The sequence below is a fragment of the Heterocephalus glaber genome, unplaced genomic scaffold, assembly GCF_053883595.1.
Source record: "Heterocephalus glaber isolate CG9 unplaced genomic scaffold, H.glaber_assembly_v1.0 deba00001461, whole genome shotgun sequence".
Lineage (NCBI taxonomy): Eukaryota > Metazoa > Chordata > Mammalia > Rodentia > Bathyergidae > Heterocephalus > Heterocephalus glaber.
Window position 1 is genome coordinate 19,308,727 of NW_028258308.1, and position 19,473 is coordinate 19,328,199.

Here is a 19,473-nt window from a genome sequence, read left to right on the forward strand (position 1 = left end):
TATTAGAGACCAGGAATGACATATTTATTATTTATTTTTATTCTTATTCTTGATGACAGAATTGTGACAATTCTAACATTTAAAGGTTATTAACATTCTGCTTATTTAAAAATAATAATCTATTTAAAATAGAAAACAGAATATGAAGTCTTTATAATCAAAACTGTATCTTTATCCAAAGAAAATGTTCTTTCTCTCACCTGTTCTGCTATTGTAGACTTTATTTTAGTTATTTGGTCCCTTTCTAGTTCATGACTTTTCCTTTTTTCTGGCTTCACAGTGAAAAACAGTTCCACAAATATCTTACATTATAATCAGCTACTAATCATCAAATCAGCATTAATTGTAAATAATCTGATTTAGAGTAAATTCCAAATAGGAATATTTACTACACTTGCTTTTCCCAGAAAATTTTATAAGAGCTTTAGATAGAAAAGAATATTTCTATATTAAAACTTTTCAAGTTGCTTTGTTTAAAATTTCTATGTTATTAACCTTCAGAAAATTCTGTTCTGTTGTACAACGTTTGTAGCCTGCAAGATATTGTGATCCTAAAGGTACACTCTCATATTGGAGAAGTTAAAGCCTCATTGTTGTTTTTCTAGAGCTTTTGAGTTTCTCTGATAAAATGCAGTGTTACGACTTCAGTTTCTAGGTTAAGTCTATATTTACAGTAACTAAAAAAGAAATAGAGAAGCCCAAGCTTACCAGTACAGTGTCTGAATGTCGAGTTCTAGATGCTGGACAAAGTATTTTAGAATTAGAGGTCAGTGAAATTCTGGAAGCCTATAGCAGAGACAAATGCATAGACAGCTCCACAGACCTAAGTAAGACTCATACATAGCTGAAGGTTGCAAGGAGCAATCAAGAGACATCCTTAGTGAATTTTGAAGGATTCATGAAAGGCAGCTGATATTACAGGGGGAAGAATTAAAGGAAAAGTCTTTATACATGGAATATTGCATGTGCAAACCTTTGGTAGAATATGTTTTGAAAATTGGAAAACATTTGATTTTGCCAGTGAGAGAGTTGGAAAGTGGTGAAAATAAGGAACTAAAAATAGACAGAAAATAATCTTGAAAGATGAAGATCATGTCTTTGAATTTGATCTCAAAATTATTGAATGAATTACTGTGTCAATATGTGCACATATTTTGACTTAGAAAGTTCATTATTCATAGCTATCACCTTAAAACCTTCCCAACATATAGGCATAAAGTTTGAATGTCTGTCTTCTTGTGAGCTCAGGCTCTGGTCCCACATGGGGCTGTCACAAGAATGACAGGGTACATAAGTCAGAAATGCCTTGGGGATTTCCACACCCTGTTCTTCTTAAAGTTCCCCCAATAAAAATTAATATGAACTCATTTTTTTTTCCACACTGTTAATTCTAAGAATTCTTTTGGCAATGCAAAGGGAGTGAAATTGGCGTCTTTTTCTACACTCATCCTGGTCTAATAGAATCATTTACCTGGTTGATGTTTTTATTCATAGATTTTGACTCAAAGCTAATTCTGTTCATTTAGTTTTGCTTCAAAAGTTAAATGTAAGGAACAATGCCACCCCCATGCCATTTCATTCCATACAGCCCCATGCACACAGTCACATTCCTATTTGTTCTTATTAAACATTTATACATGATTTCCTACCTTGAGAATTCTTAACTCTACCTCTTTATATTTTGAATATCATTTGGAACAAAAGTTTTGAAAAAAATTCTCCTTATGCCTCATAATTCTCTTATCTGAGTGTATGTTAACATTGTTATACCTGTGAAACAGGTGTTTCATGCTTAGATGTATCAATAAAAATGTTATACTTAAAATAATGAGACTCCTTATACCATCCATATTTGGCAAAGGGAAGTAAAAGTAGCAAATAACATTTCTTTTAGGTAAATTTTGGTTATTTATTTAAAAATTTATGATAAATTCTATCTTTAACAAATGGAGGTTTTATTCAAAGTTTTAAACCAAATATTTTATGTTAAATATTTTCAGTAGCATTTGAAATGATCTGAGATTTCTGGTAGACCAACAATATAAATGACTTAGGTAAAGCTGAAATGTTGCCGAAACAGAATTTAATCATTACTTTGGTCATTTCCTTACCAGAAATTTTGATTTGACTGACCAATTTCAATCAACAGAAACAGCTTTGTTCCTAAGAGACTATAAATCCAAGAAATGCTCACTAAGGGGCAATTGCCAGTGCAAATCAAAGCCTTTGCTATTATCACAGAGCAACCGACAGCAAACATCCGCTGCAATTATTGTTCTATGTTTGTATGGGTGTGTGGTGTTTTTGGTTTCACTCTTCTCTAAAACTTATCTGCTTGTGAGAAAAATCGCAATAAAAGAAGTTTAACCGCCACATACTATTCTGTGCTTGAGCTCAATGTGGAGACTTTACTGCTTTTCTTTCCCTCGATTGATTCTGAGACTGGGGAGCACAATGGGGGTGTTGTGCTCTGGCTAGTCTGGCATGCATGAAGCCTGCTCAGAAAGGAGGTGTGAGCAGCTTCCAATACCTACACTGTTTGCTCCACAGCTACCTTGGACTAAATCAAACAGCACGCTGAGACGCTCAGTCCAGAATAAGCAAGAACAAAATCCACCGGCTATTGTGACCTGCATGTGGAATGGGAGTTCTTTAATTTAAAGGTATATACATGGGTGCATTAAGAGTTAAATCATTCACAAGGCTTCAAAATAAATGCCACACAATTTAAATGCGGCTAGTTTTCCCTGTAGTTCTCTTAACATGTGTCAAAGTGCAGGTCATAAAAGAATCCATTGTTTGTAGGAGAGAAAGGTAGTTGGCTAATGAAGACTCTCCACAAGGACAAGCCATCACAGTTTGTTAAAATAATAGTTATTTAAAATCCCAAGGCATATCTGTAATTTTTTAAATCACATACTATCTAGAACCTGAATTCACAGAAACAACTCTGTCTCGGACCCTATTTTGTGGAAATGTGTGTGTGTTTATCCCCGTGCATATGTTATGTATTTTTCCTCCGTAAATTCAGATCACAAACAATGCAATCTTTCAGTTAGGCTTCGCTCCAACTTACATTTATGCTGTGCCTTCAAAAGGGAAAAAAGCTTACCTCTGACCGTCAAGTGGGATGCAGGGAAGCCCCTTCTCAGCCTCGGCCTCAGTGTGGAAGCAGATGCTCTCTGAGCCAATAATCTGTTAACAGGAAGCAGGTAAACCCGAGAGCGTCCGCCTGCGTTACAGTCCAGTGCCCACTCGAGCACACACCTGCTTTCTCAAACCTGCTGCTCATGTGCGACAGCCACGCACAAGACCAGTGTTAGCAGAGGGATCACACCCTCCTTTGGGATCAGGATAAGCAAATAGGGAGCTGCTGAGATAATACTGGAGGAAAGGCTTGCCTTCCCAAGACAAAATCTTTTTCTGCTCCTGATAGCAGATATGCAGCATTATCACTCTGCATTCCACTTTTTCCAATCAGCTAATTGCAAGCAGTAGCAGTCAACAGCTTGTGGAAAGAGCAGCTTGCAGGCATGTGTGGCTGTAATAATTGTACACTAACATACCCGTTGCTTCTCTCCTCTCTAAATAAATTCTTTAAAAATGCTTCTTCCAGGGTAAAGCTCAGCAGAATATGCCACACTGTTTTCCATAAGTAAAATGGCTGGTTCTCTCGGCACTGCTGCAGACAGCTCATTGGGTTCCACTGGCTTTTCGTAGCTATAGCAACACCAACAGACAGACTGAGACAGCAAGCATGGCTGATCATGTGCGATGAGAGACTCAGCTTGTTAATTTCTTTTCATCAAACTCATCATTTTTTGAGGAGGGTAGCTTTTGTTATCTTTCCAAATATTTCACCAATAGTACAAGTGCTCTAATTTATTTGGCTTTGCTCAGGAACTTTTGTTGTATGAACCGATTAGCTACATGTGAAATAGAGGAAGTGAAGCCATGTTTGTATCTATCCAGGTTAATAATATGCAAATCACTGGAGAGACAATAATTGGAACCATTGTCAGAACAGGTTCTACCTTCCAGTTATAGAATGAGTGGAAAGGAGACTGGCATATGGGGGCAATTGTGCTTTTATATGATAATCTTGTCATCATTTAAATAAAATAAAGCCCTATGAATTTTTATATATGGTCAAAATAATAACTGAATCAGATAGGGTATTTCAGTAAGATTTTGAAATATCCATTTATTTATGGATTATATTTAGCTAATTATTTTAATATATTACACAGTCTAAAGTAGAATTTAAAATTTTTTCTACTGTTTCTCCTACAGGAAATGATTTTCAACTCAATTATAATTTATTTGTAACTTAAAAGTCTTTTTAAAAAAACCAAACCAAATGAAAAATCCTTTGACTTTACAAATTACATTACCTCCAGGGCAGAAATAGTTTTAGTTTTTCAGTAAGATGGGTCACATTCCACCCTTCTTTAAAATTTCACCTCCTCAGGGAATCTCCCATGATTAATGCTGTTAACAATTTAAACCTTTTGCAAAACTCCAGCCTTTTATTTTTTGTATTTAAATACTGTCACTATTCATATTCTCTTTGATATATATTTCCATTTATTTTTGTTTCTAGCAATCTGTTTGCAGTAGTATGTTAACACTTTGACTTGTAAATATAGGTGTTTCTTTTCTGGAAGTCATTGATTTATATTTTGTAAGTATTTTGTCAGAAGTCATTCCTCAACTTTAGCGTGCATAGGAATCCTGCACATGCAGATTTGGAGATCTCATGTCTCATCCATGCTTGTTCAGTTCAGGCCTGTCAGGTCTGAACCAGCTTAGGAATACACTGTCCACTGAAGAACAGGGGCTGCACCTGCTTGCTAGAGTCCTCAGCACTTCCTGTTGTCTGAAGCCTCTTGGCTTTTCTCACAGAAGTTACTCCTTGTAACTTATTGCCTTGCCACTCCTGAATGTGCCCCTACCTTCACCTTCAGCCTCATAGCCTACCCTTCACTTCTCATGTTGCACTCTGGAATTACATACTATCTCGTGATTCCTTGACTTGCAGATGTTTCTGCTCCCTGAAAGGTGCTCCATTGGCCCCACTCAGAACCTTTTACCTCCATTCAAAGCTGCCTCTTACTTTATCTTTCCACACCTGGCTCAATCAGACCACCTCACTAGTGACAATCCTAGGTTTGCAGTGGCCACCTCTGTGCTTCCACTGTGCCTGGGATCTGTCCTTACCTTTACAGGACTTGTCATGCCCTGTTGACTTATTAGCAATTTTCCTTTAATAGTTGAACCCCAGACTGCTCTGTTACCTGCTGCAAAGTCAGTCTGGTTCATACCTTATTTATCTTCCATACTTGGTATAGTCTAACTTCTCAACACATTTTTTTGAGATGGGGTTTCACTATGTCATCCAGGCTGGTCTTCAACTCCTGGACTCAAGAGGTCCTTTAGCTGCAGCCTCCAAAGTAGGTGGGAAGATAGGATTGGGTCATGATGCCAGATTTTCTCAATAGATTGTTAATGAGGACCTACAACACTGTATAAAAAGGTACTGCATAACTGAATAGTGTGAAGTCTGTGTTTTAACACATTTTTTCCATGTCACACATTTGTTGAGTTCTTATCATCTCAGAAAAACTTAAGTGATTTTTTAAAATCAAAATTGACACATTACAAAGAGATATCAGGAAACATTCTAAGGTCATTTTTATTTGAGGGTGGTTTTTTTTACATTGCATTTCTGAAAATATCTTTATTCTACCCACATGCTTGATTATTTGGCTAGAATGTTTGAAAGTCATTTTCCTTTGAAATTCCAAAAGTGTTCTTCCTTATCTTGTATCTACTGGATCCACAATACCCTCAACTCACCCTCTTCCAAGTCCTTTGCATCCAGTGGGGTAGCACCTGCACATAACCTGTGTACCTACCCCATACACTTTATCTCTGGATTGCTTTCAATGTAAATATTATGTAAGTGCAACATGAATGTTATGCAATATAAATGTTATGTAAGTGGTTTTTAAACTACATTATTCAGGAAATATGACAAGAAAAAAGTCTGTACATATTCAGTGCAGGCATCATTTTTGTTTTTGAATCTTTTCAATCCATGGTTGGTTGACTTCATGAATGCAGAGGGCTGACTGTGTACTGCTCTGTTCCTTCAGTGCTCTTTGCTATTCACCTACCTGAAGGCCTGCCTTGCTCTCATATCTCTGTCTGCTATGATCCATCAGAGTCCCACCAGCGTCCCACCAGCTCTCCAGCTCAGCTCGATCCAAAGTCTGATGTCTATTCTTCTTTTGAAATGTTTGTTGTCAATACAAGTCCCCAAGAGATAAGTATGATTTGTCCAGCTCTTCTTTCTGAGTCAGATGAGATACTTCATGAGTCCCCCACAGCTTTATACTTGTACAGCCCTGTGCCTTAGGTAAATTAGTTATGGCAGGGACATCAGCATCATCTAGTTTTTTCCCAATATAATACCTGCAAAGTAATAGCTTATTGTAGTTTTAATTTGCAATTTTCTAATTACTGACAAAATTGAATATCTCCTTTTTTTCATGATCTTTTGAGTTGCCTCTTTATTCTGTATTGGGGTATTGACTTAGTGTGGACTTTCAAACAAAATGATCATAAAAAGTTTATTTTCAAATTTTATAAATATTTAAATATTAAAATTAAATTTGTTTCATGATTCAAAGTTAATAAAGTATTCATTGATATATAAAGGGAGCCCTAAAGTTCACAATTATTGTTTTTGTTTTTGAAATAAAAGTGCAAATGGGAGTAAAAATATCTCCAGATGAAAATTATTTTCAGTATGGAAGCATATACTATCACATCATAATATGATTTTCAAAGAAAAGACTATTTGTTTAGAATTTCAAAGTCTAATAATAGAATATCGACCTATCTCAATCTACTATTTTAAGAGTTAAATTATACAATCCACATATAAATCTATCTATAGTTACTGTCTATCTCTCTAAGGCAAGTACAAATGTGCAAAGTGCTAACACACCTGGTGAATCTTAGGTGAAGGATAGTTCATTTTACTATTTCCACTTTTCTGTAAGTTTGAATTTTCTTGTTTCAAGATAATTTTCTCAAATGAGAATAAAATACAGTGTTAAGTATATATAGATTTAGGGTTAAAATTCCTTGATAAGGGAAAAACTGTTTAAGTCAAAAGTAAAGAAATGGATAAACCACGGAGTAACTAAGAGGGTTTTTATTATTGTTGTTAAGAGACTGTTTTGGTAGAGAGTGCTGGAAACATTTTGTATTTTCTTGAAAAGGATTTGCTATTTCCCTACATTTACTGCCTTCCTCTATCCTGACCCTAAGCCATGTATCCTCTGGTTCCCATGTAGAAGTCCTTCTAATCTGGTTTCTTTGTTGCTGTAAAAATTCAACAAGCTCATCTTTGCTTAAATCAATGTGTTCTTCAGTTACACTTTTCCCTAGAGCCTCTATAGCTGGCACCTACCAAGGGGCCTGAGCTCTGGTACAGCAAAGAAACCCATTGTAAGACTTAGAGAATAAAATTTGAGCATGGTTTAATGGGGTAGCACAGACTTTTATAAAGTTTAGATTGAATTTTCTACTTGCAAACAACAAATAAAACGGTGTCCCAAAGATTTTTTCAAACTCCTACACATTTATTTTCACAATGGTACAAACAATGTGCTGCTAGGGTGAAGATGACAGGAATGAAGTGTGAGAACAACCATGGACAGGGTTAGAAAAATAGTTGAAGTATCTGAGTACAGCAAATTGGATTATTGTTAAGGTTCCTTCCCCCAAGAACTATATGGTAGGAAGGAGACTGGCCCACAAGCTATTAGGAACATGCCCTTATATCCTCTGAAGAAGTCTGATACTGATTAGTATTCAGAATAACCTTGCTACATCTGAGGAAACTGAAACCAAAACAAAACTGGTATAGTGAAGTCCTCACGAAGCCTACTTATTGAATGCATTAAAAATGAGAAAATGATTACAGAAGAAAACTTACCAGAGGGAAAAATGATAAGAATGTACATGTCAGACACAGGAAATTTTTTTTAAAACTGGATGTAAGGTAAAACCTATTACCACAAAACTATCATATATGTACCATAATAGAAAATTCCATCAGTAGTTACCAGAACACCGGGCCTAGAAGGTCTATATTCCCTCTAGGTTAAGAGAAAGAAAGAAAAAGTAGCAAGAGGTTTAGTCGGACCTAAATCTGGACAACCTGCTCTTTCCTGGCCAATAATAACACCATTGTTTTAAATATGCCAGTTATATCAAGCTTTGGGTTTGCAAGTAAGTATGATTGCAGTAGCTTAAAGAATTTCTTATGCTTAAAATATACATTAGAATGTCAGTACTATGGGGGGAGATGGTGGTTATTCAGTAACAACAACGAAAACTAACCCACAATGAAACCATCCATCTACCTACTCACTTCCAGCCCTGAAAACTAACCCCAAACAAGTACCTGTTGCTACCCCAATAAGGGAAAGCACTCCAGGTTTGTGTGATATTCAGCAAGAATATAGTGAAGACTGCCCTTGCTCTCCAGGGATACGATTGCTTACGCTTTGTAATAAGAGGTTCGCAGAGCGACCAGAGAAGAAGCTGGGCGCTGTCCCTTTCTTGTGAGGGGCCACACTTTGTTCTCAGGAAGGTGTATCTCCTGTGACCTTTTCCACTTTGTGTCCTATGGAAACACTGACAGCCAGGTACTTGCAGGCATTGTGCCACAATGCTCAACCACACAGAAAAAGCTCCATGCTCTGCTGTCATAGCATGATTGAATTAGCAATGAAACACATCAGCCTTGGCAAACAAAGCCTGGCAAGAAGTATTTTAAAACAAATGTTGCTGGTTTCACCTGAACCAGGGAGACAATCTGTGAGGTACAGAGTGAAACTTGGCAACATTTGTAAACACTAAAGAGGCAAATGCCAAAGCTCTCAGCAACCTGATGCACAAATCCCAGAGAAATGAAAATCAGCGGCACCACCTTTTGCCCTTCAGAAGCACTATTGATACAAATGAATGCTCAGTGACATTCAAGCAACAAAAAAGTATGTATCTCTCTATGTAAAATATCCAATACTGTACACATTTTAGAATCCAGTAGTCTGATAACAAATAAGAAAAACAGTTAAAACAAAAAGCCCCAGACCACTCTGGAAGTAGTGGATACTTAGTTAAAGGTCTACCAGTTACAGCATTGCAACTGGGAAAAATAAATTATGCACTTCTGCAGAATATTGGGTGGAGCTCCATTTTATCAGGTTGGAACTCTGTGCTAGAAAGCTAACTTTTTTACTAAGTTTATCCAAGTCAGAATGAAATTCCTGCACTTTGAAAAGTAGTTTCCTTGAACTGGTAACTGGAAAAGATATTCCTTTTGGTGGGATTTACTGCAGCAGAGGAAGCAGACTAGCTTCAGAAACACCCCTAGTGAGTTTAAATCAGGATGAAACAGTATTTCACCACCAACTCTGCTATATGCATGAGAGTGGATTTAAAAAGTTCCTTTAAGAGCTGGCACCTGAGCTTGATCTTGAAGGATACAGGGGACTTCCTGAGACAGAGATGTGGAAGAGGGTTCACAAATCAAGGACAACATGAGCAAAGTCTAAGTCCTGTGAGTCAGCTTGCTGCATTTATTTTCATACCTTGGAAATAAGATAACATAAGAAAAAGTTTTAAATTCAGTAATTGCAAACATACTCATTATTTTTCCATTTTCGGTAGCACATGAGAAAAAATCATCTCACATGAGTAGGATTGGCTGCAGGAGAAAGGTCAAAAAAGCGTGCGTAAGACAAGCTTGTCTTTTTTTCTCAGTAGAAAACACAAGAGTATATTTAAGACTAGTAGAAAATTAGTGCTTGGCTATCAGGAGTCCAACTCCTGTCTGTTCTGCCATCTTTAGAAAATAGTTTGGTTCTCAAGGAATCCTCTTGACCCCGAATGGCTGTTTGTGCACCAGCCATCATGATCATGTTCTAGTCAAGAAGTGGAGAGCAAAGGGAACATGATTCATTTGAGTTGGCTTTTTTTCCCAGTACTTGGGATTGAACATAGTGGTTTGTGTACATTAGGCAAGTGTTCTACCGCTATGCTACGTCCTCCGCCTCCACTAACCTCTTTAAAAGCTTTTCTGTACCTTCCACGCAGTACTTGTGCTCTTTGGTTGTTCACCCCTAACTACAAGTGAGATTTGAAAATACAGTCTTCTAGCTGGGTGCATTGTAGCCCCAGATAATCAGTGATCTATTATTGGGGAGGAAATGGAGGATAGATATGGATAGCCAATAAGCTGCCTCTGTGAGATAATAACAGTCATGGGTCCAAACAGGGGGTCACCCCATTTCCTGACACTGTTGGGGACCCTTCTGTCTGCTGGGCTTACAAGGACTCATTCCATTCACATCAGTAAACTCCTTGAGAGTTTGGAAGGGAAGGCTCCCTCACGTGCTCTCAGTTGCTCTCTCAGGAGTTACTGTCCAGGCTGGCTGCTATGGGGAGCTGAGGAAGCGCCACTTCCGGCTGAGAAGCACATTGGTGCATCTGGGCGTCCTTGTCTGCTGAGCCTCTGAGGTTGCCCTCTCAGCCTGGACTTGCTCAACACAGTGCTCTCCTTATTCTGGTTTTGTATTGAGGTCTTAAAGCTTCCATTACATTTATTTATTGAAGAAATAAATAATTTGCATGAATGAAAATATTCTGTAAGTTATTAGGTGCATGAAAACTATTTAACCTTTACAAACTCTTTAACCTCTTTATGCATCTGCTTCCTTGTGTAGAAAAAGGGTGATATAACAGAGTTGTGGTGATTAAATGCATTAATTTCTGTACATTATATAAATGACTAGGTACTCATTTTATTTCTTACATTTTGGCACCACTACAAGGTGCCAAGTATTGTGAGGGTGCAGACCTCCAAGACCTTCGAATATAGTTGGAAAGATCAGATGGGCAATGGCCGGAGAGTTAAACACAATGCACGCTCAGATATCCAGCAAAGAAACAGCGCAGGGATTTAAGGCCAACAGAGTCCAGCAAAGGAGAAAGAGGCACTGGTGTCATCAGCAGGAATCCTGGGGTACTTAAGACTTAGTCTGGACCAGCTATCCAGTCCTGAAAATCTTTTCTGTCTCCTGACTCCCCCTGGCTATTGCTGTCCCCATGCTCCCATTTAAATCAGTGCTGCCTGCTTATACTCTTCTGTAGCCCTCGTTTTTTCACTTGTATAGCCCTTTACATTAACTACAGGGGGAACTTCATAGACCAGAATGTCAGGGAGCTATGGAGGGGAAGGTCAGCCTTGTGCGTGTGGGGTGTCACTTCCAGAACACGGTTTGCCTCAGCAGTGCAGCGGGGGAAGGAAGAGGGCACTGAGAGAACAGCTTGACAGGGACCACAGCACAGCTGCAAGAAGACAAGGACATGCTGGGTAGAAGAAGTGCCCACGAAGGGCTTTCAGGTGGCTTCTGGAAGGAGTCACCTTTTCTCTAAGACTTCTGTAGCTGGTTTTGAGACAGAGTCCCAGGCAACCCCGTCACAAGACTAGGCACATTGTGTAGCTATATCTGCTTGTGCATTTATTTATTTAAGCTTTGTCTGTCCTGGTAGATTATAGACTTCAAGATGACAGTGATCATTTCTGTTTTTGTCTCTACCCTATTTCTAGAGCTTAGCATAATGCCTGCCCTGTAGATAAGGAAATAGTGAATGAGCAAATGAGAGAATGAGTAGGCTGAAAGTCACAGGTGAATTTATCTTGCCCCAAGGCCATCCCTTCATTCAAACCAACAAACATTTCTTTAACCTGTTCTACCTGCTCAGAAAGCATCAGATGTCAGATTACTAAATTAAGTTCCCATTCTGGGTGGAAGAAAATACAACTCAACCAGCAATTGCTGTAACTCAGCAATGTTACAGTGTGATTTCTTCAGTATCACTGTGCCCAGGGAGAATGGGAACAAAGGGGAAAATGACTAGTCCCTGACTTTCAGGTATTGAGCTGGGCCTGGGCCGAGCCGATGAAGAGAGAGGGCTTCACCAATTCAAGACAGGGAGGGATTTCCAAGCTGTGAGAGTGGTGTGTGTAAGAGCACAGGGACAGAAGGAGGCCAGGAAGTGGACTGTGGCTGAGGCTTGGACTGGGGTAGCCCTGAGAGACGAGATTAGTAGGCATGTGACTGTTTATGAACACCTTGTTCTGATGCGAGGGACTTTGGACTTTATCTCCCTGGAAAGGGGAAGTCACCATAGGCTTTTAGAAAGAACAAAGATGTGACCATATTTGTCATTCGAAAGACAGCTCTGGGACACATTTACTTATGCAATATATTTTAATGGAGCAACTCAAGGACTTTATGTTTTGGTTTCTTTTATTATTCATCATTACTATCAGACATTTGTTGAACACCTTCTCTATGTAAGATATTTATTTACGTGCCAAAATAGGGTCCAACAAAATGGACACATAAATTATATGACAAACCAATATTTTATGTTCCACTAAAAAGAAAAAATACTGTTACCAATCAAATTGTAACACAGTGTTCTCTTGTGCATTGGAATTTTTATTACCACTTTCTGGAAAAACTCTTCCAAATGTAGTTAGATTGAACTTTATTATTTATCACTCTACATACAAAAAGGGAAGAGATGAAAGTAGTTGGCTAAGATATTCTAAAATTCTTCATATGCATGTTCAACTATTCTGAATGACTTTTATACTCAGAGCAGCTCCCTCCTGAAATATCATTCTCTATTTAGTGCTTTTCCAAGTTTGGTGTATGTCAGAATCACCAGGAAAAGTGGTAAAAATAGAGGCCAAGGAAATACTCCATTTCCAATAAGTCTGGGCCTCAGAATTCGTTGCTGGTATTGTTGGTATTTCAGAAGATTCTGGGCCCCTCCTCCCCACCCCCACCAAGATTGTGAAGTGCTGGAGAGTTACTGGCATAGAAATAGTTCTCAGGTGAGTACGTTACTTTTGTTTGCAGTATTTCTTTTTTTCATTTAGTGGGTTTTCCCTGAACAAACACAAGACAAGGTTTTCACCACTGCTGCTACAAGATACATCTTGTTTTAAGGGGAAGGGGAAGTGGGAGGGGTGTGGGAAAGGAAAGAAGGGAATGGAATTAATATGAGAAAATGGAAAAATGGAAACAAAGTCTTTGTAAATAGGGAGGGATGGAAGGTTTGACGGGAGGGCAGGGGAAGGGGGAAAAATAAGAACCGAGAGTATGTAAAGGTGCAAATTTCCAACGATGAATGTCACTATATTGTATACCTAAAATGTATCAATAAAATAAAATTTTAAAAAATACATCTTGTTTTATGGGATGTTAAACTGGGAAAAATATACATCATTGAATTATGGTATTTCTTTAGGGAGTTAGAAAAGAAATAGGCTTGAAATTTAATAATTTATTTAAAGAATATACTAAACATAATGGTGACAGTTTCTCTAAGGAGGGACTGATGAAATAGATTTTGGTTAGTCCACACCAAAGGAAATGTTTAGTGTTTAAAATTATGTAGGGTGGCACATTGCAAAGCATGTTGGTTTTTTTTTTGGTATCGGGGATGGAACTCGGATCCTTCCGCTTGCAAGGCAGGCGGCGGAACCACTGAGCTAAATCCCTGGCTGCAAAGCATGTTTTAAAACAGCACAGAAAAAAAAAAAATTGGGGAAATCCTACAACCATTTCCTTTCCCTAGAGTTTCACAGTGAGCTTCAACAGTTTGAAAATTCTGAAAAGACTAGTATACAGATACTATTTGAAATTTCAACCTACACTAGACTAGAAACTTCCAATTTATGTCATAAAACATGTTCATATTATATTTTAAATAAAGAGTAACAACAATAAATCTGCAAAAATGCATGGTAATACAATTCTACTTTTATAAATAAAATTTTGGATATATACATAGCCCTAGAAGAAAGGCAGTGAGGATTTACACTTAGCATTGACAATGTTTAACAATGAGTGACTTGGTTGTTTCTTTTATTTTGCTTAATTCTTCAATGAACTGGCATATTTCATATAAGAAAATAGTTACTAAAAAAGTAATAGTAAACTGACTTTTTAAATAAGTCAAAGAAAGATTTAAATTTTCCTAACATGTTCTGTAAATGAAACTTTAACGAATATAAAGAACTCTTCAAATTGAAGAGAGGGAGTCCTGTTTTAGGAGACTTTTACAATTTATACAAGACTAGAAAAATTGTTATTACAAATGATAATAAGAGGAGAGAAGAAGTGAATAAATACAGGCACCGTGTATCATTTTTATTTGGTCTTTTTCAAAGTCATATATTTATGAAAAAGAAAATTTTAAATGGTCAGCCTGTTTTGTGTGTGGTTTGATATGAAGAGAAATAGCCTTACATTAATCACCTACAGCTTATACCATACCTGCAGGTAGGGGAATCTCTTACTGGTTAGGTGATCTTGGAGAATTTGCTTAATCTTCTTGTTCCTCATTTTTTTTTTTTTTGCATCAAAATGGTTACAGTTATTTATTTGTTTCCTGTGGTGCTATAACAAAGTGCCACAAACTGGGTAGCTTAAGGAATAGAAATATTTCCTCAAATTTCTAGAGTTTATGAGTCTGAAATCATTATGTCCACAAGGCCATGCTCTCTCTGCATGCTCTGGGAAAGAATTCTTTCTTGCCTCTATCTAGCTTCTAGTTGTTGCAAGCGATCCTTGATGCTCCCTGGCTTGTAATAGTATCACACCAGCTGTACCTCCACCTTCCCAAAAACGTTTTTTTCCTGTAAGTATCTGCGTCCAAATTTCTCTTTTCTTTAAGGACAGGAGTCATTGAATTAAGCCCCACCCTAATCCATTATGACCTCATTTTAACTTCATTATGTTTGTGAAGACCTCATTTTCACAGAAGGGTCACATTCTCAGGTTCTGGAGCCTAGGACTTCCATATATTTTTTGAGGGGTGGGGGGAACTCAATTTAAGCCATAATGGCTATGGTGCTTTTGATATCATTCTTCTTGAGAAAAAAGTTGTTGTTCTCTACTAGAGTCTACAACTGGACAATTTGACCAGACCAAATAAATGAATGAATTCCTAGGATACTAACAGAAAATATCAAACAATCTGTTTTTCTGGATGCATTTTTTCCTAATTAAGTAAGATTTCTCTACTAGATTTAGGCTGAAATTATAAAGTTGAAGCAACCACAACAAAAAGGGATCAAACAAAAAGATCCAAAGTGATTCTCCGTATTGTTACTTTTCCAGAAGAATCTTCCAGGGCACCTATAGTCTCTCACTTTAAAATGTGTCTCTGCCCACTTGCATGGCAGGCAGGGTGATGCCAAGCATGGTTTCTGAGACTGATTTAGTGAGTTTCCAGGTTCTCTTCAGCCATCCATTTCTAAGAGGAAACATGTGATTTCACTGCATCTCCAAATGGAGACATTGCTTTTTCATTTAGACCCTCACAATTTATATACCCTTCCCTGGTAATGGGACAAATCTTTTCAGCAGCGTCAGTCCACCAATGATCTCAAGCAGTCCTTGTAACTGTCAAAAGCCTAAAAGACCAGGATTATTAGGCACATGGAGAACATCTTTCTAAAAATTAGATCATTTTGTTCTGTTTATTATATTGGACAGCATTTATCATTTCAAAGCCGAGTGTAGTGACAGTCAGTGTAATTTATTTAACAAATTACTATGTGTTAGGCACTATGCTACAAATTTTTTAAATATTAAATCTGTTTTTTATAAAAAACTTGCCAACTGGAAATTATTTTTTTTGACAGACGAGAAATTAGGCTTAGAAAAATTACAACTTCCCAGGTCAGAGAAATACATGTTCTTCCTATAGTCTAACTCTCTCACGTAAATATAGTTTTAACTAATTGTAAATGTAGAGACCATTGGTTTTGTTTGGATCAGATTTCTGAAAGTCAACCATAAAATAATGGTGATATTCTCAATGTTCTTTTGGTTTTTGCCATTTATCTAGTATAAATCATTTTTATTTTTTCATTATAAAACTCTACTAAGTAATCTCCTGCTCTTCTTTGTCCCTCAAAACTAGTCATTGCAAACAGAATTCTTCTTCCAAAAGGCAGGTCATAGAAACTAGAATAACTCCTTAAATCAAGACATAACCCCCAGAAAGATAGCTCAGTCTCCTCTCCTCTTCTCCTCCCCTCCCCTCCCCTCTCCTCTCCTCTCCTCTCTTCTTCTTCCTTGAAGATTCTCATTCCAGAGAAATCCTGCTCCATAACTGGGAGGCCAAGAATCCAAGCAGACAGACCTTTCTGGGCTCCTCCTGTAGTCTAGTATCATGAGCCCAGATGCTTTCATCCAAACCCACTTCTACACTGCTGCCAACTCCTCTTGGAATCTAAGTATAGGTAGTTTTCCCTGGGTCTTTGGGTCTTCATTTTTAAAGGCTCTCAAAACACAAACTTTGGTTAAAAATTGTTGTGTTTGTCTCTCATTAACCTGTCTTTGTTACAAAAGTGTCAGGTGTAACATCTTTGCACTTCTGCATGTGAAAGGGAAGAAAGTAGTATCACAATTTAGACCTACATTTTTTTTTTTTTTTACTAGAACCAGTAATCACTTGAAAATCAAATTACAGAGTTGCACCTCAGGCAAAGGAAACAGTGTTTGCTTCCAACTGTTCTTTATATTGTACCTAAATCCTTTATATTGTACCTAAATTGTGAAAAAAAGAGGAATGGTTTTGATTTCCTCTCAATTGCAATGACCTACCTCGCTGAAGATTTCCTCTCTGCTGTAGAATGTCTTCACCTAACACTCCCACAGAGAAAAATGACCAAGCTCACCACAGGGAGTCTTTCTGCAGTTAATTAAACAAGCTGGCCTGAAAATGTTTAAAGTGTGTGGCTTAGCAAGCCAGATAAGAACTTCATTCAAGCAAAATCAAAGGGAGGAAGCAATATTTTAGACAGTAATATCTTAATCAGACGCCTCATCAAATGTAGACTCCCAAAATTCTTTTAAATTCACTTTACCACACCAATGTTGTTCTCTCATAAAGAACATTTCTTAATGCTCCATGTGCTCTGCAGAGGTAGGAGAATTCTCTCTGAGAGTTTTCTTTACATTGAGGACTTGGTAGAAATGGTTCTCCTCACTGTGGCTCACCAGGTGCATTCACCTTGCTGAGGTATGTGCACTCACTGACCCCTGGTATCTGTTCAAGTTACACAAATCCAGGAGCATAGTACAACATGCCAGTAGGTCACAGAAATCTTTCTCAAGTTTTCTTTTAAATAATAGCTTTTTCTTTGCTCTGTACATTAATCATATATAAGTCATCACACTTTCTAAACAAACAAGTGGATCACGTGAGTTGCTGACTGTAAGCAAAATATTTTCTGAGTTCTGTGATGTGTTACATACTAAAATCAGATAAAATAACACTAAGGTGGAAAAAGAAGACAGGGTTTACTATAAAATCTATCCCCAGTTATGTGTCCATGAACAAATTACTGACTTAATCTTTCTCAGTTCTCTAACTGTAGATTGAGAATGATTTAGATCTGTTCACCACAAGGTATTATGAGGATCAAATGAATCTTTTTATTGGTCAGTATAAAGAAGGATAGTATAAATGGAATATAGCTTTTTCCTTCACTATTACCACCCTATCCTTCTCCCACTACTCTCATCATCTCTATCAACATATAAGGAAGGAATTTAAGAAAGGAATTTACTTGGAAATGCCATTACCTAACATATCTGTAAGGGAGCGGGAGAGGACAAATTGGGCAAAGCTGTAAAGTGAACTCTAACAAATTTTCAACAGAGGCCAATGGATAGCCTTTCTAAGTTATCCCACATGAAGACAAGGTGGTTAGGCCTTTGTACTCCTGTTTTCTCCTTAGTGCATGCTGGCTGCCTGTACTAAAGGGCTATAACTTTGGGTAAAGCCATTCTTGGAGAGAAAGTCAGTTGTGAGCCTTCAACAACAACAACAACAACACACATACACACACTCCTGGGGACTGGCTGTGTATACCTTGGCTCTGAAAAAGTGATGTCAGGGGTTCTATTGTAGCACCTACTAACATTATCATCAGTGGTGTCTGAGCCTTAGAATGGCCGTTGAGTAGTCCTTCAGAGCACGAGGTCATTTCATCTGTTTTCTATAACGCAAGGAAAGAAATGACAAACTTGCCATAACTGGTTGCCAAATTATAGCCAAACCTATACAACATCATAGGAAGGCATGGAACTATGGTTGGCCCACCAATCATGCCAAAACTAGATCCTAAGTGGCCCAAGAAGCAGACACTGCATACTGATTCATATCAATACCTCTCATCTCCACATGAATTGCCCTTTGCTTCCATTTCTTTTGTGAAGCAATACAGTCTCAGGATAGGGAAGGGCTCTGCAGGTCATTAGATTCAAGTGCTACCTTGTGGTTGAGCTTTTTGTAGCAACCCTGTCAAACACCCACTACCAGGTGGACCAACTCCAGTGATGAAGCCACATTATACATTCCGGCATGGCTTATTTTGTTGCCAGTAACTTTGCCGCCTGTGATTGGAATCTGCTTTCCCACAATGCTTTTTTTTTCCCATTGTGCTGTGGGACAACACAGGAATTAATCTATCTTTATGCCTCGTATTGAAATGTGTTGATTTCCCCCCAAACTTGCCCCTTATTTGTGATAGTTTTAAAATACCTGGCACTGATCTTTCGATTATTTTCCTTTCTTATTAAATGTGAAGATTGTTTCAAGTTTTTATAATCCATGCAAAATGGGACAGCCATCTTCATTCTTGCTACTGGGTCTCTTTGTTCACACTCAGATCTCCATATGTGAATGGTGTGACATGGTTGGCAAGACAAGTGTTGCTTTAAGCCAAGTCTCTGCTGAACTTGTGATAATGTGGCCGGCTGTTTTTGAATGCTAGTGCAGGATTCTCTGTAGATATGTATAAAATTCAATTCTGTCTCTCATGCCAGCTATTGAGATCTTAGTGGATACTAATTTTGTTTAAGGATTTTTTTCAGTACCACTAAGGTGATCACACATATGCACAGACAAAATGAATAAAAATATTGGACAGAACAACATAAGGCATTTAAGAAGACAAAGAGTGATAAAGAAAGAGAAACGAATTGCTATTTCCATCCTACTTGCTACACACAAGCCAAGAGATGACTTAGGATGAGTAAATCAAACAGATTGAGCATCCCACTTACCAAAAGGTAGAGAAGTAAATTTTTCTTTCAATTTCTATTACATAGTCATAATTTATGAAATGTGAGCATCTACTCACAACTTATACCTTAGAATAAAACAATCATGAAAAAATTTTATAAATGCTTTTTATCATTAATTATTAGTGCCAGTCATCTGCTCTGTAATGTCCATAGTTGTTAGGTTTTCTATCCTACTTCTTTTGTAGTACTAAAGATGGATCAA

The 19,473-nt window shown here is 37.6% G+C and overlaps 1 protein-coding gene and 1 long non-coding RNA gene across 31 annotated transcripts in view; one reads left to right on the forward strand and one right to left on the reverse strand.

Annotated features, from left to right (window-relative positions):
* Sorbs2 (sorbin and SH3 domain containing 2) overlaps positions 1-19,473 on the reverse strand; it is a 392,887-nt gene that overhangs the window by 228,095 nt on the left and 145,319 nt on the right. For 3 of the 30 annotated variants that reach the window (XM_021265040.2, XM_013075172.3, XM_013075170.3), the window contains exon 1: positions 3,113-3,719. The exons of 1 other annotated variant lie outside the window; for it this stretch is intronic. The gene's annotated coding sequence lies outside the window, so the exon portion shown is untranslated. Of the gene's footprint in view, positions 1-3,112; positions 3,722-19,473 lie in introns of those variants that run through there. 26 more of the 30 variants (XM_087217112.1, XM_013075171.3, XM_021265051.2 and 23 more) reach the window with 20 other exon arrangements.
* The window catches only part of LOC110350797 (uncharacterized), a 28,337-nt gene continuing 17,759 nt past the window's right edge, over positions 8,896-19,473 (forward strand). The window contains exon 1 of the long non-coding RNA XR_002397674.2: positions 8,896-9,074. This is a non-coding gene — a long non-coding RNA (uncharacterized LOC110350797). The remainder of the gene's footprint in view (positions 9,075-19,473) is intronic.